The following is a 21,190-nucleotide window of genomic DNA, read 5'->3' on the forward strand; positions in this document are numbered from 1 at the left end:
TGGTATTCCTCAGGTGGGTTCTGTCTTTTATTGTAGCGTTTTCTAAGCACTTGAATAGTGAAGCCACCCAGGATAATCATTGTAAATGAATCTACTCTGATGGTCACATACTGCACTGCCTGTAACTGCACTAAATTAATGGAGCATGCTTCTATTAAGATAACACAAAGGATCTATATGTTGACTTATCTGACTATGAATGCTCCCATTGAGCTATTGGAAATAGGGTCGTGACAGTTTAAATCAGGGTTGTCCAAACTCGGTCCTGGAGGGTCACTGTCCTGCATAGTTTAGCTCGCCTGCGTGGGAGTTTCTAGTATGCCTATAAGAACGTGATTAGCTGATTCAAGTACATTTAATTGGGGTTGGAGTTAAAGGACAAGTTCAGTATTTTACACTTAAAGCCCTGTTTCAAGATCGTTTCTGATGAAATAGAACGGTTAAGATTAAAATTTGGACACATGCTGCTGTCCCAAGACATTTCGGTTTCTGTGGTTGCACTCCCCCACCCCCACAATGGTTGCATAGGTGCACAGAAACAATCCTTCCTAAAACGCATTAAACTTTAGTTTACAAAGATGTTAAACTCACCGAGTGGTCCGGGGTGTTCACTGATATGCTCACACAAAAATCGCTGCAAAAGATGCTTTCCAACAGGTTTTATCGTAGTTTTTGTCCAACTCAACAAAAACTACGATAAAACGTGTTGGAAAGCATCTTTTGCAGCGATTTTTGTGTGAGCATATCAGTGAACACCCCAGACCACTCGGTGAGTTTAACATCTTTGTAAACTAAAGTTTAATGCGTTTTAGGAAGGATTGTCCTTTAAACTCTGCAGGACAGTGGGAGCAGGATTGGAACACCCATGGTTTAAAGCCTTTTGAAATGGTTCCTTGTTTGGCTCCATCTTACTTTAACAAAATCTAAAACCACAGGTTTAAACTTAGGCTACATCACTTGGCTGATTCTTTTCTAGTAAAGATTGTCCATTGGAATATTTAATTTACTTAATTGCTAAATCGTATTCGTATACATAGTTCAGTTTATAAAACTACACATGCTGTGCAAGTACTGTGCTTTCCAAGCATAAACATGACAACTACAATCTTAACATAGTGCCATTTTAAAATGGTTAAAATAAGCATTTGTAGAGATGCATACTATAGACAATTTATTGGGGAATGGTGCAAGAACCTCCAGAACCCCAAATAGCAGGGAAATCACCAATGGAAATCACGCGGAACCGTCACAACTCTCTGCTGTCATTATGTTAAGCCCGCCCACCAACTCTATACACGATGTGATTGGCCTGACCAGAGTTTGGTTTTTCCAGCTCGCAAGCCAACGGAGAGTTGCTAGACCACACTGGCTGCAAAATAATTTTTGCTGCCGCTAGGGTGCGTCTAGATTTCTAGGCTAGTTTAACACTGGAAGTCAAGCTGAGCGTTTTCATGTGTCCATGCTTGTCATTTCTTCTCTTCTTTCCATTTCACACTGAAACACATCTTTAGCCACTTTCCCCTCATCCTTCACTGCACCAATAGTGCTGACTGCTGAGCAAGTAAATAGTATAGCCAACCATCTAGAAAAGGACGACAGCTCATGAATATTTCAAAGAAACACTAGCTCTGGTCGCACTAACAGCGCAAGAAATGCAAAAACTATCATATCATATATAGTACTGTGCAACAGTCTTAGACATGTTAGTATTTTCACACAAAAAATGTTTTAAGCCAGTTATTTATATATTTCTTTATGTAGTGTGTCAGTAGGAAATGGTTTACATTTCCAAACATTCCTCTTGCCATTAATTGCAATGAAAGGTACTGTAGCATTGCAGGATGAAAATAAAATTATACTCTAAATATGAAAATAAAACTGTCCTAATCACTTAAGTTACTGTCTTAATGAGTGAGTCACTCAGTCAATTATTCAACCAATTCATTCAAATGGCTGAATCATTCAGGAAAGAAGCAAGTGGCCGTCTTTATGAATGGGAGCTGAATCAATGGCTAATTGGAACATTGGTGAAATTGAGCAAAAAAAAAAAAAAATTACAATATTGTGTGTAAAATGTAACATTAATTTCTTGTTTATTGAACTAAAATCAAAACCACATTTTCGATCGTGCAGATATTGAAAAAAAAAAAAAAACAGAACTCTTGCTCGTGTGATATTGCTAAACTATATCATATGATATAAATATAAGACAAAAACCCATACAGGAGCACTTTTTCCATAATTAATCACACCTATATACTTTTGCTCTCTGAATTGATATTACAAGGCAAATGAAAAGTGTATATAAATAAAATAAGCATTAAGATGTAACTTTAGCAAAGGGAAATGCCTGGTTGTGTTTTGTTGTGTTAACTATAAGCTGTTTTATCTGACAAAATTGAAGTGAGGTGCACATGGGAGTTGTTTAAAGTTAGTGCAGATGTTATCTGTCAACACATATCCTCCACTGATTAGCTGCTAGTCCCACAGGGCTTAAGCATTCTCTTTAGGCCCAGCATACGCGACACTACTCCATTTTTGCTTTCAATCAAGTCATGATTACAGCCTGGGAACTACAGAGCACAAAGACCCCTCTCTCTGGCCAATCAATTTTAGCAGTCAATCAACTGAAAACTCGAGTTTGAGTTTTTATCGAGTTAAAAAAGATGTGTCAACAGAAACACAGGTGTTCAAAGATGCTCACAAACAGAAATCACAGATCTTAAGAAAAAGAAAGTTCCTATTAAGTTCTTCCATCACTAAATGCAAACAGATCTCAATAGCGTATTGTTGCCATAGATACATTACAAATTGTAGTTTATCTAAAATGTACTACAGAGTACAAAAATTTGAGAGCACACTGAACATCTGGAACTTAAAGTATAATTTACACCTGAAAATAATAATAACGTTTTAGGATCAAAATCCAAAAATGCTATTTTAATATAACAAAATATTATAAAATATTTTAGGTAACATATCAAATACAAAGACGACATTCTGAAATGAATGCAAAATTTTCTATTAAAGTTTTCACTCAAATTGTATGTTAACCCTCTAGGGACCAAGGGTTTTTTGGGGCCCTTGGGATGTTTTGACATGCACTGACATTTGTGCTTTTTTCAGTTATTTATAAACATGTTAATGGCAAAGGTGTAAATTCACTCTATATAGCACAAACTGGGCTACCATAATTTGTGAGCAACATGTATGTACATGTTTGTATTTTTGAGAGAATATTATTTATGCATGGTTATTGAAAAACTTAAAAATAAAAAGTTTCTTTTATTTTTCAAAAAGGCCACAAAACACATTATTTCTTCACAAGACTTGAAAATTCTATCACATAGTCTAGAATATTTGCTCCAAAACTATGTGAGAATCATCCTGACTACTCATTCAGATAAGTCAATAAAGTCTTTTAGAATGTGTATGACGTGTTTTGTTTGAGAAAGCTTTATGCGAGGAGGCGTGATCTCTCATTAATATGTATGGCATTTCACACCTGAGAAAGACAAAGACCCTCCCATAATGGCCCTATTAGGTGCTATCAGGCCCTATCATTACGAGGAGCCTTGCACAAAGAACGAGGAGATTTAAAAAAGAAGGGCTTTTAGATTGTTTGGATTTATTTACAACACAACATAATCCAAAGATACACAACAAAGGACTGGTTTCTGGTTAAAATTGCTTTTTAATTATATATATATATATACACACACACACACACACACACACACTGCTTAGAATAAGTGAACACACCCATGCTAAAGTTGACTAAAAAGAGGAATACAAAATCTTAATGCCTTAATTTAAAAAATGAGGAAAACTCCAACCTTTAGGGACATGAATAATGTCCCTGAATTCTTTGTGAATGAATAATGTATCGCAAATAATTAAATGTTCTTCTTTAAAATACAGGGTGCAATGGTGCATACGTCTGGACACTTCTATCACACACCCTTCACCATATAGACATGGTTTTATTTCAGTTCAAAGTTAGAGTTGGAAACATCTTGAAAAGAAAATTGTCTTTTTCCATAAATGTCTTAGTTTGATCATACATATTTCAAAGTTGAGGATTCATTATTTTGATATAGCTTGCATTGGAACAAACATCTTAGTTGATTAGTTTATTGACAAAACATAAGCTTATTTGATGTCTTTATTTTGAAGCTTATTTGATGCTTATTTGATTTGAAAAACTTTATCCAAAACTAGTCAACAAAATGTTCTTTTATTTCGTCTGTAACAGTGCGTATCTGTGCGTTCATTCACACACACACACACACACACACACACACACACACACACACACACACACACACACACACACACACACACACACACACACACACACACACACACACACACACACACACACACACACACACACACACACACACACACACACACACACACACACACACACACACACACACACACACACACACACACACACACACACACACACACACACACACACACACACACACACACACACTTAAACAGTATGCTATTTTCCGTTTACAGACACTAACGTTATTCTATATCGCGATTAGAACAAAGCACAAGCATAAAACACTTACACTTCTCAGCTGAATCTGTTGCTCCTCCTCGAAGTGAAAATAAACCAGCACTTCTGTGGTAAATGTCCCAGGATTATTCCTCATAGCCGCGCAAGACGAATCTTAATCTGACTAAAAAATATAGTGTGTTTACAGAGTTTACAGCATTTGCCTGGGGGCGTTTATCTATTTTGCATATGGCCTCAACACATTATCTTATGAATAGCGCGCTCTGCGAGTGGGTGTGAACAAATTAACGATAATGAGCTGAGACAGGAGAAACTGTACTTCTCTTTAGTTTCATACAGATTACACTGCAGGAGAATATTTGTTTTAAATGTGAATTGTTTTATTTAAAAGTAGAAATTTAAAGCGTTCTTTAGACGTGTTTCATGTTTGTGTGATAAGTATTAGCTGAGTTTCCGTTAACTTTACAGACATGTTTCAGAAAGACTTTCTGTGATTACATGAAGAAACCAAAAAACTGAGACAAACTAAATCCAGAAGAACTGCGACAACATCTCCAAGATGTTTTTACTTACCAATGACTTTATTTTATAATAATAACTTGCTTACTATACATTACCCTGCTTAATACACTGCAACTTATATTAATAAATGGGCATGAAATATTGATTTTAGTTGGAATTATTTTAGTATGTTGGAAGAAAGAGAATGTGGAGTGAAACTAGCACAGCACAGGAAATCCGTTGCCAGGGACAACGGGGAAATCTACAGTTTAGTGTCAATATACACAAATATCTGAACACAGAATACCACAATTGGCTAATCAGAATCAAGATTCTTCATAACTACATATAGTGGCTGGACTGATGAAACCATATGTTGAGTAATGTTGTTTTTACATAGATCTGCTGTAGATGAAAAATCACAGAGTGGGGGGAGGAAAAGCATCTGTAACAATTTTAATGGAATCAAAAGGTTAGCAAGCACTGGCTCATTATGTCTCACATCAGGCAGTATGCAAAAATCCATTATGCATCAGCACATGAAAACGAGGAAATGCAGGGTAAAAGAAGAGATAAGGGAGGAGAAATGTCAGAAAGCTGAGCCTCAGGCTGCATCCTCCAGTCCGCCTGGGATACGTCAGAGTGTGAGTTTGTGTGCGCAAGTGTGTATGTATGTCTGCGTGTCTTTGGGAGAAAAGAAGCACATTCCCACCCACTCAATCCCATGATTCAACCGAGTCTGCACCAGGCGTGGGCTTGAGAGAGAGAAAAAGAGCGACAGAGAAAGAGCTCTTTTTCAGAGAAAGCGAGAAAGAAGAGACATGGAGAAGAGAGAGAACCAAGCAAAGAGGATGCAATGAGAGAGAGAGTTTCTTTATCCACTCCTCGCCGCTATGTTGCAATGCTCCTTTCAGCTGGTGGTCAGGCAGTGCTTTGAGGATGCAGGGCTGCTGGGCCCCAGGATGGGGAGAGGTGGGCAGTTTGGAAGTGTTTTTGCTTCTGACGGCTTCAGCTCATCAGGACACGTCAGTAAAAGTTAAGCTTAATCAGCAGTGTCTGTGGGATAATGTTTGATTACCACAAACATCAAGTCCACTTATTCAAAGAAGCAAAAATCTGGGTTGCACTGAGGCACTTACAATGGAAGTGAATAGGACATGAACATGTTAGATGTTAAAATACTCTCAATAGTATAGCCACAAGAAAGATATAAACAATATGCAGGGCAAAATGGTTTGAGTACGAAAACACTTCTGTTCAAAAGTGTGGGGTCAGTATATATATATATATATATATATATATATTATTTTTTTCAAAGAAACTAATTGTTTCATTCACCAAGGACACATTAAATTGAACAAAAGTGTCAGTAAAGGTTTTTACACTTACAATTGTTTATTTTATTTTAAATAAACGCTGTTCTTTTGGATGCAAAGTTGATAAAAAGGGAAAGTTAGACATTTATAATGTTAAACATTAAACTTTCTATATTCAAAGAATCCTGAAAAAAAAATGTCCACAAAAATATCAAGCAGCACAACCATTTTTAACATTTATAATTGTAAGAAATGGGGTTTTTTGAGCAGCAAATCAGTTCATTAGAAAGATTTGTGACTGCTTACTGTACTTTTGATCAAATAAATGCATCCTTGGTGAGCCTAAACTTTTGAATGGTAGTGTACAGTATATACAACTTCAGTGTTGTATATACACTTCAGTGTTGTATATATTGTATATATATAGTGTACAGTATGTACAACTTCATTTCCATCACAACGGAACATTTTAAAACCTAAAACAACAGTAAAAAACAACTTTAGACCTCAAATAATCCACAATATTTAACAGAAGAATCAATGCTTTTATAGTAATTTGATAACATTATAAGCTTAACGTTTCTGCTTTTAAATCCTTTAAAAATTCATTGTCCCCATTTACTTAAAAAAAAAGATTGTGTTAATGAAATTAAGCAAAATTTTGTCACAAATGCTGTGGATTAAGCTTAACTTGTATTGACCCTAAATATTCCTTTAAATGCAAAACATGGCCAACTGATTCACAACTATGAGTAATATGTGCATTGTGGTGCTCCATTAGGTTTTACAAGGCAATGGAGACACTGATGATCTAGTAAACCAGACTGATTCAGGTATATTCGAGTCTAGGCTTGTGAAATAGACACTACAATCCATGTTGTTAAACAGATTTGCAAGAGCACAAGATGTCAGGATTACAGTCTCTTGCTGACAGACTACAGGTGTAACATCAGTCTGATGGTGCGTTCACGTGCTATGGAAAATATGATATTTTCCACTTGTGAACTGGTATTTACCAGTGTGTTGCGTTCAAGTGCTTTTGTTGTCGTAATGTGCTAAAAAGATGGAGATCCAGACCTGTTATTTAGCTAAAACTATTTTAGATTGCTTAAGTCATCTGCTACAGCAAGAAAATTATTTATCAAAACTCAAACGGTAAATAATATGCTGTATATTTTCTAGACCATGAATAGTACATATTTTTACCGTTCACGACTCTCGCGTTGCTCTCCGCCATTTTGAAAAGTTCAAAGGTTATCTCATCTCGGCAACTTGTGCATCAAAATATTCTATGAGCTGCCCAGTGGAAAATACCACATGAGGGGGTGTTCATGTGCGTTTTCCACGTTGGCTTTTGGTATTTACCATAATTACCATAGCACGTGAACGCACCATGAGTCAGGTGGTGCCTCTCAGTGCCAGTCAGGTGTCCCCATAGATCACTGTAAGATCATTACTCTTCACATTTTTTTTGTCAATCATGGCAAACGGGGCTGGATCAAAGGATAATCGGCCCCTGGAGCACAAATGTCACCCAACCCACCCATGATGCCACATGACTCCCTCGATGTGAAACATTTTCCTGCGATTACGATACTGTGGAAGTATGTTAAAATAAACACAACCACAAGTAAATGGTCCAAAATCAACATTCACCAAGCACCAAAACAAGTGAAGAAACTGATTTATATTATTAGTCACTGCTTTATAATGCATGATTTTTATTTCAAGATATTTAAACATTCACTGTTTTTATTTTTACCTGACGTAAAAGATGAGGTTGAATTAAATTAAAAATGCTCAAGAGCTCTACTGAAGTGATTCTCAAAAACTAATGCAAGCGTTTGTCCTCCTCTGATGTTTTCAGATGCAGGGTATCTGAGGTGAGTGACTGTTGTAATTTAAACATCTTTAATGAACTTTTATCCCAATAGAAAATTTACCATCAAGGGTTTATCTAGGATCTAGGTCTTAAAAAACAAAAACAAAACAAAAAACAAAACAAAACAAAAAGTGTTCCACATGCCTGGTTGGTAATCCTGTCCTGAAAATTTTAAATAAAAGTAAAGTAAAGTAAAGTAAAGTAAAGTAAAGTAAAGTAAAGTAAAGTAAAGTAAAGTAAAGTAAAGTAAAGGCCCTGGAGCACGAGCCCCACATTATCCTTATTGCAAATAATCAGAGTCTTAAGGCCCGTTCACACCAAGGACGATAACTATAAATATAACAATAAAGATATAGTTCTAAAAATCGTTCTTAATATAAAAGAATAGCTGAGTCCACGCCACAGATATAAAGATAACGGCACAGAGAAACAATATCGTTGGAATCACTTTCAGAATGATTTTATCCAGCTGATGAAAGATAAAAACATTGACAGCCAATCAGAATCAATCCTGATATAATGAGCTCAAGTATTTAAAGTGACAGACAAGCACATGCTTAAATAAATAAACAGAACGATATTGTCCGCTGGTGTGGACGCTAATCGTGGTTTGTGTGATCAGGCCTTTAGAGTTCAAGGACAGTATACTGATGACAACTCCCACAGGTTATATGAGGAAGGAGTGTGTCTTCAACTGAGAAAATGACTTGCCAGCATTTCGGAAGCACATGCATCTGGTATTAGCCACTTGCATTCCCCATGAAATGTTTTCTTCAGGCCATGACGGTTTCATTAATGTGCTTCTCTATCTCTCACATACACACACATGCACACAAAGAAAGGGGGAAAAAAGAGAAAGAAGCAAACAAATACCAAACGGGTAACCCTCTTCACATTTTCCTGATGCAAATGTCATCTGTTAATGTTCACTGCCTTGAGTTGGATGACTTGGGGGAGCATAAAAGTTCATGCAATTTGCATAAACAGACTGTAAGACTATGAAGTCCTATGGGAAATCTAGCATTGGAGCTGATGGAATGAGATGTACATGCATTTCTTGTTTTAATTTAACTGTGAAGGATGTTTGAAACTGTCTTGAGTTTGTGCGGCAAGCCGGCAACTTCTACCTCTATGAAAACGACCATATTACACAAATGTATCATGCAAAGAGACACAGATTCACAAAGCTACCGTATGTTGCATTTCTGACAGTCAATGCTACCATGGACAGTTCCACACATTCACTAAGGCTTCGACTTCAGCACCCTGGCCAGCTCCCTCAATATACAGTATACAGGGTGGCCTGCTCTGTGCCAGCTCAGAACCCTACCAGCCCATGTTTGGTGCACTTTCCTCCACAGGGTGCTAAGATGTCACCCTCCGTTTAATCCACCAGTAACGGTGTTGTGAAACACTCTCTTCAATTTGTACTTTCACACTTACAACAAGACTCTGCTCTCTTCTCGGTGAGGAGGAACTGCTGTTTTAATTTGTTTTGTAACTTCAAATTTGTCGCTTGAATGTGTTTTTCAGCAGTGCTTTCAAATCGGATGCCAATGAGGTCTGTTAGAAACCTCTGAACTGGGAATTCTAGTCATCATCACTTGGAAGAGCTCTTTATTTTGTGTGGAGACTGAACTGAAAGTTCTCCTGGATGATAGAAAAGAGGGAATAAAACCTCATTATGTTTTCACAGTATTTTTTTTTTTACACTAGGCCAGTGTTCTGGACATGTGAATCTGACAAGAAATGTGAAGCTCATATTTTGTTAAAGCACTTACATGAATAATTCAGCACAACTCTTTTTATTATTTGAGCTGTAAAGTTTTCCATATCAACCTTTTTAAGGTGGGAATACTTGGTTACTTCGAAATTATAAAGATACCTAGTTTATCAATGTTATAAAAACACAAACTCTGCTGCTATAATAGTCACCTGATTTTTCAATGCAGAAGAAAGCCATTTCATGTAAATGTGTGAGACTTCTGTTTCATTAGCCACTGTAAAAGAATGAGAAAGTGCAGTAAACTATTTATGCTACAAACCAGTGTGTTTATGATTACGATAATAACTAAAAAATAATAATCTGGTGAGAAATACCAGTGTGCACCATCAAGCAGCATAGCGGGCTGTTTTTGTACAGCAAAAATAATTGAAAGGCTGACAATGGAAGTTAAAAATGTCCGCGCCTCCTCTTACGTTAAAACAAGGTGGATGTAATCACATTAACCAGCTACCTGACAAATTGACAAATAAAAAGTGTTTCATCTGAGGAAGTTCAAGGAGCTGCTAATTCTATTCTACTCAGCTGTCATTGAGTCTGTCCGATTCACTTTTCAGCATCATTACTCCAATTTTCAGTGTCACATGATCCTTCAGGAATCATTCTAATATGCTGACTTGGTGCTCAAGAAACATTCCTTATTATTATCAATGTTGATAGTTGTGCTGCTTACAATATTTGTGGAAACTGTGATACATTTAGATTATTTGATGAATAGAAAGTTTAAAACAACAGCATTTCTTTTTTAAATAGAAATCGTGTGTAACATTACTGACAGTCTTTTTAGTCACTTTTGATCGATGGTGGATCAAAAAAATACATTATTGATGCTAAACTTTTGAACAGTAGTGTATAATACTTGTATATACACATCTTTTTACATACTCAATTCATTTTGCACATTCATACAAAACAACACCCCGTGCGTTTATCTTGTGTCTGCGTCTCTGTAAATGTTGTTTTATTTTTATCTGGACTTATCTAGAGGTTTTCTCTCTAACCGATACATGTCAAAAATGTGTAAGCATGCTTGGCAAATAAAGTTTCTGAAAACATGTGAGCATTGTATCGGTGACGCTAGCAAGTACTAGCTTGACTCACACACGTGTTTGTAGGTCAGAGGTAATGGTGGGGAAAGGACGCTGCTGCGAAATCGATTCTCATTGGGGTTTTGTTGAGGGCCCAAACATATTTCATTGAGGAGATATTTCTGGTGCCGTGCAGCACAGCATCTTAAATGGGATGCTAAGATATACTAGGATATATTTAAGAGAGTATCAAAGATGTTTAATACGAAGTGAACACACAAGAAATTACAAATAACAATGAGAGTGAATCATCCTAAAGCAAAAAAGTTCCGTTATGATGCGTATGGCAGGAAGGGAATTCATTAGGTCTGTTACAAAACATAGTAAGCTGCCTCGCTACCTACTGCCTACATAGACAGCTGCCGTCTATGACAGAATCCAAACTGAAATAGAACTTCATAAGTGACTGATTTGGAACACACTATTTAGGCAGCAACTTTGTGCGTCATACAGTACATGTAGTGCTCCTCATGCAAAGCACAAGGATTTCATTGACAATTGATTTCAATACAAGCAATTTCAGAGGAATAATTCAATACTTAAAAGTAAATACACCCAAAAATAAAAAAATTCTGTCATCATTTACTCACCCTCATGTTGTTCCAAACCTGTATGACTTTATTTCGCCTGTGGAACATTAAAGAAGATATTTCGAAGACTGTTGACTGGGAAGCAAACAGTTTTGCTTCCCATTGATTTTCATTATTGTCCATACAATGGATGTCAATGGGAACCAAATGTTTGGCTACCAACATATCTACTTTTAAGTTCATAATTTTCATTTTTGGGTGGACTATCCCTTTAATAAGCATACATATACATACACTACTGTTCAAAAGTTCAGGGTCGGTAAGATTTTAAAAAGGATTTTGAAGGAAGTCTCTAATGCTCACCAAGGCTGCATTTGTTCAAACAAAAATTCAGTAAAATAGTAATATTATCCTTGCAGAATAAAAGGTTGTTTTTTTTTTACATAAAAAAAACTTTCTAACCCAAACTCACACACAACTTCACTGTAAAACAGTTTTTTAAATTATTTTAAATCACTATTCTCAGTATTTTCTCTTACATTCACAATCTTCCATTGCTTAACACAATGCATTCTGGAACTGCTGCCTTTGAAAAAGGCCAAAGCGATGTATCTTAGGATAACAATTAATTTGCCTACCTGGAGGCAGCTCACGAGGTTATTTTTTGTTATTCTGTCCTGAGAGCATGTTGAATAACTACTGCCTGAAGTGAAATGTAAGCATGAAGATATCTATAATAACCATTCAGTGTATCAACAGCATATCCTGGAGTTACACGCACTAAAAATACTTCATAATGTCAGACTTTTTTACATTACGCAAAGTTCTCAGACCCTTTCCAGGGGTATCTTACAAGAAAGGCTCATCGCCTTCTAGTGCATTTGCATGAGACACATGCTTATGAAATATGAACTGCAATGATAATGTTATTTCTATATTTGAGGGTACAGTGGTTTTCTTCATCACGAGTTGGAATCAATAATGATGGGAATCATCTGTTATTGTGATGTAGTGGGAATTGTAATCAGACTACTATCATGCGTCATCTTTTTTAAGGTACTTCTCAGTGTGAGAATCATACCCCGCTCAGTGCTTTGCTGCCATTTTAAAAGTGAGGGTCACAGATGTGTCTCACTATCATGATCCTTAATTTGTGATTCAGGTTGTCAATAACAAAAACTGGCAAAAAAAAAAAAAACTCCTGATTTTCTTTTCCTTTTTCAGCTTATGCTCTCATCAGATAAAGCAATTTTATTTGGTGAGCAGAACAGGGAAAAAAAAGGGAAATATGGAGATATAAAACTGAAAATTTAATGAGCAGAGCTCTCGCCACAGGCAACTCAGAGCCACCATTCTGAGAAAGTACATCTCCCACCACGTGTTTCACCTTCTGCTGTGACACGTTTGCTGGTGCCAAAAAAGGCTCGTTTCACTCTCGCTCACAAAAGCCGGGCAACAGCACTCATGAACGGCAAAACATGGCCTATTTTTCAGAAAGTGCCCGGCAACCTTAGGCAGCTCTTTCACCGAACTCAGGGATGCTTCATTTATGGAGACCCTTCTCTTCATCATTTATGACAGTTTATCATCTCTCCCAAATCCATATGGAACATCTTACACTAGATAAATTGCCATATTGGAAAATGGGAAAAATAATTAATCATTTCTGACCACGTTGGTTTCTTAACTTTTGCCATTTCTTTTTTAAGGTCAGCATGAAATAAAAAGTCAAAATCTGCTAAGGGGTAATAATGGAACAACAGTTTTAAAAAGCGATTTTTCACTATTATTTACAACAGGATTTGCATTTTCATGGAATAAAACATTTTTTTTATAAGAGAACTTTTTGCATCAAAACCACTCCTTTCCTGCATGGTAAAAAATTAACTTGATTTTCAAAAGTCAACGAATTTGTGAAAGCTGAACATAAACATGTTCAAAAACAATACATTCTATGATCAACTTACAGGAATTTTAAAAGAATGTAATCTTAACAAAGAAATAATTCTTATGGGTGATTTTAAATTGGGAAGATAAAAAAATTGAAAATTGTTGCAGATAAATTTCATCTAAATCAGTTAATTAAAGGGCCAACTAGAATTGCTAAATCTTCAAAGACACAGTTAGATTTAATATTTGCTAATAAACCTGAAAGGATAATCAATAGTTATAATTTGATCACTGGGTTATCTGATCATAATTTAACCGTAGTTGCACGGAAACTAACGAAAAACAGATTTAAAAATAATATAGTAACCTCTACTTATGTTTTTCATTGTATACCTAAAGGAAAATTAGTAGCATTTGATGAGGAAATAGCTGATCTAGAGTGGAATAATATCATATCCTCCAAGGATATAGATTATGGTTGTATGAATTAATTCTGTAAGAGATAAATTTACTGTTAGTGTTCAGAAAAAATTCAAGCATAAGAATGTTTTACCGTGGTTCAATGTGAATTTATGGAAGCTGATGAAGAATAGGGATTCAGCATTAAAGAAAGCTATTAAGACTGGAAGAGACATCGATAGGCTTTGTTACAAGGGTCTGCTAATTGAAGATGATTGTGCCATTGCTACTATTTTTAATAATTTTTTATTGACTCCGTTAAAGAATTAGGGGATACATTTTCAAGAAGGGAAATAAATATTAGTCCAATTGAGGATGCATGTAAAAGTTTTAATCTAATCAAGACAAATTGAAACGCAAGTTAATAAAGTTATTAACTCATTGAAAAATTCAAAATGTAAAGATGCTCATCATTTGGATACTATGTTTGTTAAAACTCACAAAGATAGTTTAACTCCGGTCATCACTCATTTAATTAATTTGTCATTTGAAGGTAGTGTCTTTCCCACTGCGTGGAAAAAAGCCATTGTTACTCCTATTTTTAAATCTGGAGACCATTATGAAATTAGTAACTACAGACCCATAAGCATACTGCTAGTACTCTCAAAGGTTGCAGAGAAGATTGTTTTTGAACAGCTGACATCCCATCTTAACACCATTGAGTCTGGAGTGGCCTACATTGTATGCAGTTTGGTTTCAGAGTAAATCATTCTACCGGAACAGCTACTTTACATTTAATAGACCAAATAAAATCTAAAGTTGACAAAGGAGTATTTGTTGGGGCTATATTTTTAGATCTACGTAAGGCCTTTGATACCGTTAATCATACAGTTCTCCTTTCTAAATTGTCTACATTTCAATTTTCCCCTGAAGCTTTGGCATGGGTATCCTCATACTTATTAAATAGAGAACAATGTGTAAAAATTAAAGGGGTTAAGTCCTGTGATTTTCATTATACAATGGGTGTACCCCAAGGATCAGTACTAGGTCCCTTACTATTTAGTTTGTATATATTGTATATAATCTTCCGCAACAGTGTGAAGGGATACAAGTACAAATGTATGCTGATGATACTGTTATTTTTATTCATGCGAAAACAGCAGAATTAGCAGCTGAGAAGTTAAAAGCTGCTACAGAAAAGATTACACAGTGGCTGGAACAGTCATGTCTTAGCTTAAACATCATAAAAACAAAAGGATTTTTCTTTTCTCAAATACAAACATTTTCATTAATGGTGAAAATATAGAAATAGTAAATGAGCTCAATTATCTTGGTATAATATTGGACTCAAATCTCAGTTTTAAAAAACAAAGAAAATGGTGAGGAATATTAAACTTTAGACACATTAGACAATGTCTTTCTTTTGATGTAGCTAAGGCTTTTATGCAAGCTACAATCTTTTCTCACATGTCTTACTGTTTGACATGTTGGGGTCAAGCTGGTGAAACTGTTATTAAACCCTTAACATATCTATATAAACAGACATTAAACATTTTAGATTAAAAAAAAAAACATTTTCATTCTTGTAGGAACATTTTAAATTTAAAAATAATTTTTTTAACTTTGACAATTTTAGACTATTCAAGTTTGTGTATTGTTCATAAAATCCTAAATGGTCTGGCTCCTTCTGTATTACGTGACTGTGTTCATCGTAGTTGTGAAACCTCTGTGAGATCTACCAGACTATCACTTATGAGTAATTGTCTGGTTCCCTTTCGTCGTTCCGCGTTTGGACTATCATCTTTCGCAGTGAAAGCCACTAATCAGTGGAATGCCCTATCAGAGGACATAAAAGGGTGTAAAGCTCATCGTCTTTTTAAATTAAAGTTAAAATCTTTTTTTAAATTGAACCAATTATGTAACCATTGAGATTGTTGTAGTTCTATTGATTGATTGACTGATTTATTTATTTATGTTTTTTTATGGCCTTGACAGTATGCGTGTATGTATGTATTTATTGTATGTGAACATAGGTATTGTCGGTGTAATGTTATGTTAGCTTTGACCTGCCTGGGGGACTACGGATGAAAAATAGCCTTTAGCTAAATCCGGTACAATACAAGAAAATTGTGCATGGTCCCTTTATAAATAAATAAATAAATAAAACATCATGAACTATGCATGTTGAATGTCTCCATGGCATTTTTTAATTACCCAAAAATCAAACAGTTCACCCTTCAACGTTACCACTCATGTCCGTCGTCTGGCTGTCGGTTGGAATATTAGAACTAAAAACATTGACATAGCACACTCATGGGCATCAAATCACTTCACTGAATATTTGCCAGCTAATAAATAATTATTACCTTATGATCCATCTGATTCCAAATCCACATCATTTGAATATCACATCATCAATGTCTGTCAAAAAATAACATGCACAACATGCGAGTACAAGCATTTCCTGGAAAACTCACACTACCGGATGCTTAGAATGCGTCATCGCTTTCCGAGAAGAGGGAGAAAATAGCAGCCCGCGCAGCTTCAACATGCTGTCTGTCAGAGATGCTAACGTGCATAATACATAACGCAAGTGAGTATAAATTTGTTCTTCACTTACTGAAATTGTATTGGAATGATCAAGGAACTGAGTTAAATACTTCACACTGCATGCTAAAGATAAACGCCAATCCAGTTGAAAAACTTTGATGGGTTAGTGAACACCCTTCAACATGTCTTGTTTTTTAACAGACATTTTTATGCACAAACTACACATCCTGATTTGAATATTTTCAATACTTTTCAGTGATTTTTATAAAATGTAAATGTTTGGCGGTGCAACCACAGAAACCGAAAATTCTCGGGCCAGCAGCACGTGTCCAAATTTCAATCTTAACTGTTCTATTTCATCAGAAACGATCTTAAAACAGGGCTTTAAGTATAAAATACTGAACTTGTCCTTTACCAATATGCACCACCCACTTTTCAGAATATTCTTAGCCTACACCCTTGCTTCTAGCCGTAAAACCCAGATGTTTGACTCATAATGTCGTGACCTAAAGCAGGCCAGCTGACAGTCTAAGACATAATCTTAGATGCCGCCGCCGTAGCTAGCCACTACACTCCAACGCGTTGCACTGTTATGGTCCGCAGCAGACGTGTCTCTTCCCGTGACAGAGTTAATCGAATGTGCTCAAACATAATCAAAGGTGGATCTGGTCATTCGGAAGTTACTGATGAATTCTGTATTAGTGAAGCCACTCACATAAATATCCCACCACTCCTGGCTGCGACTCCGCACCCACACAAATAACTTTAATATTGCTAAACGAGCTCCACTGTTGACATTCATGTTTAGCTACTTCCGCAAACAAGTGACGTCGTTGACCGTTGAGTACTCTTCTGCGCATGCGGGTCACTTCTGGGTCATTTCATGTTCACACAGGAGATCAAAAAAGGTCGCATTCAATTGGAAATGTGAACGCGTTGCAAAAAAATCGAATTATTTCAAAAAATCGGATTTGAGCATTAAGCCCCTGCAGTGTGAACGCAGCCTTAAAAAACAAACCCGAGGCGTTTTTAAAAAAATTACGCTTTTAAGTGTGGCGTTTTTCGTGTCGGTGTGCACCATAGACTGTGGTGTGCACACTCACATTGGCGCCCTTTGTTTAGTCACGAGGCGTTAAACGTCGGCGAATATCACGCGCGAAATTCGTCCCGGTGTGAACAGGCCTTTAGCCTACTGAACTTCAAATCAAATGACAACATCAAATTTTGATCAGTGGCCAAACCATTTTTTTGGGGGGGGGGGGGGGGGGGGGAATTAGCTTCCTAATTGCTCTTCCAATTAGGAAGAAAACAAATAAAAAGCTTTTATGTAACTCAAATATTAGATATTTTTTCCACAAATATGCCTATTTTATTTATTTTTTAACAATTATTCCATAATTTAATGAGGGCCAATGAGGGCCCATGTCGCTGCCGCGATTTACACTATTGGATGTTAATATCCAATATAGGGTATGTATATAGTTCGTTCCTGCTTCTTTTTTTTCCGTTCTGAATTATATATAAAAAAAATTTTTTTTTTATAAATGAATTTCACTGTATATAGTCTAAAGTATGAAAGAAATGTATGTACATTTTTAGAATAACTAATTTCTACATTAAACACAACAATACGCCATCGCATTCGCGACTCTCCTATGATTAAAAGCGACACTTACGGTTTTCTTCCCACCGGAGCGATTTCAAAATGGCGGCTGCGTGAAATCAGCGTATTACGCATCAAAGCTGTGTGGGATTATACTATTATTAAAAAATATATGGTTTATCTATTTAGACAATAGATGGTTGTAAGTTTAACAACTCTTGTTTCCAGTGTCCTTTTTTTTTAACATAGGGTACATGCTTTTACAACTGTCCTAAAAATACAAATTCTGAAAGAATGATTATGCTCTTCCATATTTTTATACAGCATCTTCCATATTCCCATGGAATTCAAAAACACTTTAGAAGAGATAAATTGAAAACTAAATAAGTGTTTCAAATCAAATCACATCTTTCAGACACTGCAGTCCCACTATGCAGTGAAATTATTGTTTTGCTTGCATTATGGCAGCTGCAGATTGAACATTCGAGCAGCATATGAGTGTGATTAAATTAGGCCGTGTCACTGCCTCCATTTCACTGGTGTTCCTGTGTAGCAAACAGTTGTGTCCTAATGAAAGCAGCCTTAATGCCGCACTCCAGAAGCTCTTATCAGTGTATGGCAGATCAGTCCTGTAAAGAGGACTACTCCCAGATAACTTAACAGCCGTGACTCTCATCCAATGAACCTGCACACTGTGTGTGGAGCGTTGGAGCTGCAGTATCAGATCATAGTCCTGCGCTGGACAGTTAATCCAAGCACCCTGCTGATTCACAGGAGAAACCCTAGGGTGGCGCATTGTTCCTCCATACTCATTATAACGGCACCTGCTATGTGACTGAAAGCACTCTGTTTAGCTAGCCTAAAGCTATTTGTGAACATCTGGAGTGTCTATATTTTCATATTATGTATTTTTGTCTCATTTTGCAGTAAAAATATCTAAACACCCTTTAAACTACTTGAGAAGCAAAACTCTGAAAGGGCCAATGGCATTAGGCTCACTTCTGTTAATAATAATAATAAATAAAAAAACATAAAAATCAAATTCATAATGTGCATAGATACATACAATGACTTAAATATCTCTTCTATGACGTGCAAGTTTCTATTTCTGTATTAAAATTGATTTTGATATTTTGGGCCAGTATAGAGTCAAAAATGTCTTGGTGATACAACAGTCCTGATATGATAAGGAAAAAGCCCCATTCAAAAGATGAAAATATTAAAAAATTTGTTTAGCATTATCTTTTACTTTCATTGATTAAGAAAATAAAAATATTTTAAAACTCCTTCACTGTTTAATATATTTTTATTTAATGTGATATTTGAGTTACCAAAAAATAACACCTTTTACCTCAAAAATATACTTAAATCATCTTTAAAAAATAATGTTCGAGATTTTCACTCACATGTACTCACTGAGTAAGAATGTTATTGCTTTTATTCAAATTTGATGATGATTTCAACTGAAACTTGTCATTATTTTCTTGAAAATGGTATTCACATGCCAGTGCCAGTTTTTTTTTTTTTTTTTTTTGCCAGCCACCACCAGCATTTTTGATCATTTTCACAAAACTTTCATGGGCCCTAGAATATTTTTTTTTGTATGAATATCTGAACATACAATACCAGTATATCAAAAGAAAGAACTGAGAAAATAATTTTTTTGTGAAAGACTACAACTAGATCAGACTGAACGATGAATAAAACACAGATTGAGTCCATCAACACCCACAAAGTCTGCACAGCCATGTCTTCTTCCTGGGTCGACATTTCATTCTGTAATGTTAGGCAGTTTTGATTTATATGATTTTGATGACATGTGCACAAGCAATGCTTCTATCATTTGTTTCTGCAGCTTCTTCACTTGTTTTTGGATCCAGAGATGCTGTTCTATTTCAGAAGATGTGTAATAGCGGGCTCTACTGTATAACAGTGGGAATACAGATTGCTAAAAAATTCTGTCAATGGTGGGGAAGCGTTGTGTGTCATAATAAATCAGGGAAAATTGTCAATGGCGTGGAAAGAATTAATGTCATTGACCCCTAGATTAATCTGTTTTCAGAGAATAGCCTAGATCTTGAACATTTTAATCACAATTGTATTAGATTTATGGTTGAATTGTTTATTTTTCTTACCTCATTATTTTAATGATCGATTTTCAAGTCAACTCAATATTTTAAGCAGTTCTGCTTGTCAAGTAAATTTATTTTGTTTTAAGGATATTTTGAAATATTTTCTACATTTAAACATGTGTAACATTTAAGAGCTGCAGAACATCCACCAAAAACCAGGTAAAAGCCTAATCCTCCTGTCTTAATCTATTAAACAGACTGTTTTCCTTGAAAAGACATGAGTGAAAGTGAGCGTAGGTGTGTGTACTACACCATCTGTCTGTGACTTCTCACGGACAACTTTGTGTCCTTACATGTTGTCCTGAATCGCATGTCAACCAACGGAGAGTCGCATATTAAACAATGTCCCATCTAATTAAATTATTATTATGCATATTACAATCAGGTCAAGAATTAGGTTAATCTGAATGATACCGAACAAACAGCATTAGCAAACCAGGCGGATTTCCACAAAGCTCATAATACAACACAATATTTAGGGAACACATGAAATCATACTCACGCTCAACAGTTCCTCATTTTCGGCTGATTTATTCCAGTGCACAGAGGAATCCTTTTGTTACAAAACTCCACACCAACCTGACGGGGATAAAGAGAAATAGAACTGAGGTTATTAAATTTAACAAGAGCACCAACAGGGGCGTTCACAAAGCCAGAAAATATACATACTGCTACCTAATTTGAGCAAGAGAAGAATGAAATGGGAGAGGCTTTATGGTTCTCATTAGAAGTAGGTGTCTGTTTATTATCCAAGATGAAGACAGAAAGAGAGGGCTGAAGGCTAAGATGGTGGAGCTTTGAGACTTCAAACACATGGGGTGAGAGAGAATGAGCAGAAGATTCATTCCTGCCACACTACTTACAGGCTTGCAGACAAAAGATAGGCTTGTAAACAAACACAACTGAAGAAATATAAAGTGCATTACAGCGAGGTAGACATTGCTTCTTGGAAATACACCTGGGAACTATTAAATGAAAC

At 35.9% G+C, this 21,190-nt stretch overlaps 1 protein-coding gene across 4 annotated transcripts in view; it reads right to left on the reverse strand.

Annotated features, from left to right (window-relative positions):
- Positions 1 to 20,822, reverse strand: part of dlgap1a (discs, large (Drosophila) homolog-associated protein 1a) — a 95,860-nt gene extending 75,038 nt beyond the window's left edge. For all 4 annotated transcript variants that reach the window (XR_008805936.1, XM_056244062.1, XM_056244063.1 and 1 more), the window contains exon 1: positions 20,714 to 20,822. The gene's annotated coding sequence lies outside the window, so the exon portion shown is untranslated. The remainder of the gene's footprint in view (positions 1 to 20,713) is intronic.
- Between the last annotated feature and the right edge of the window lie 368 nt (positions 20,823 to 21,190).

The sequence above is a fragment of the Rhinichthys klamathensis genome, unplaced genomic scaffold (genome assembly GCF_029890125.1).
Source record: "Rhinichthys klamathensis goyatoka isolate OS25496 unplaced genomic scaffold, OSU_Roscu_1.1 h1tg000902l_1, whole genome shotgun sequence".
Taxonomy (NCBI): Eukaryota; Metazoa; Chordata; class Actinopteri; order Cypriniformes; family Leuciscidae; genus Rhinichthys; species Rhinichthys klamathensis.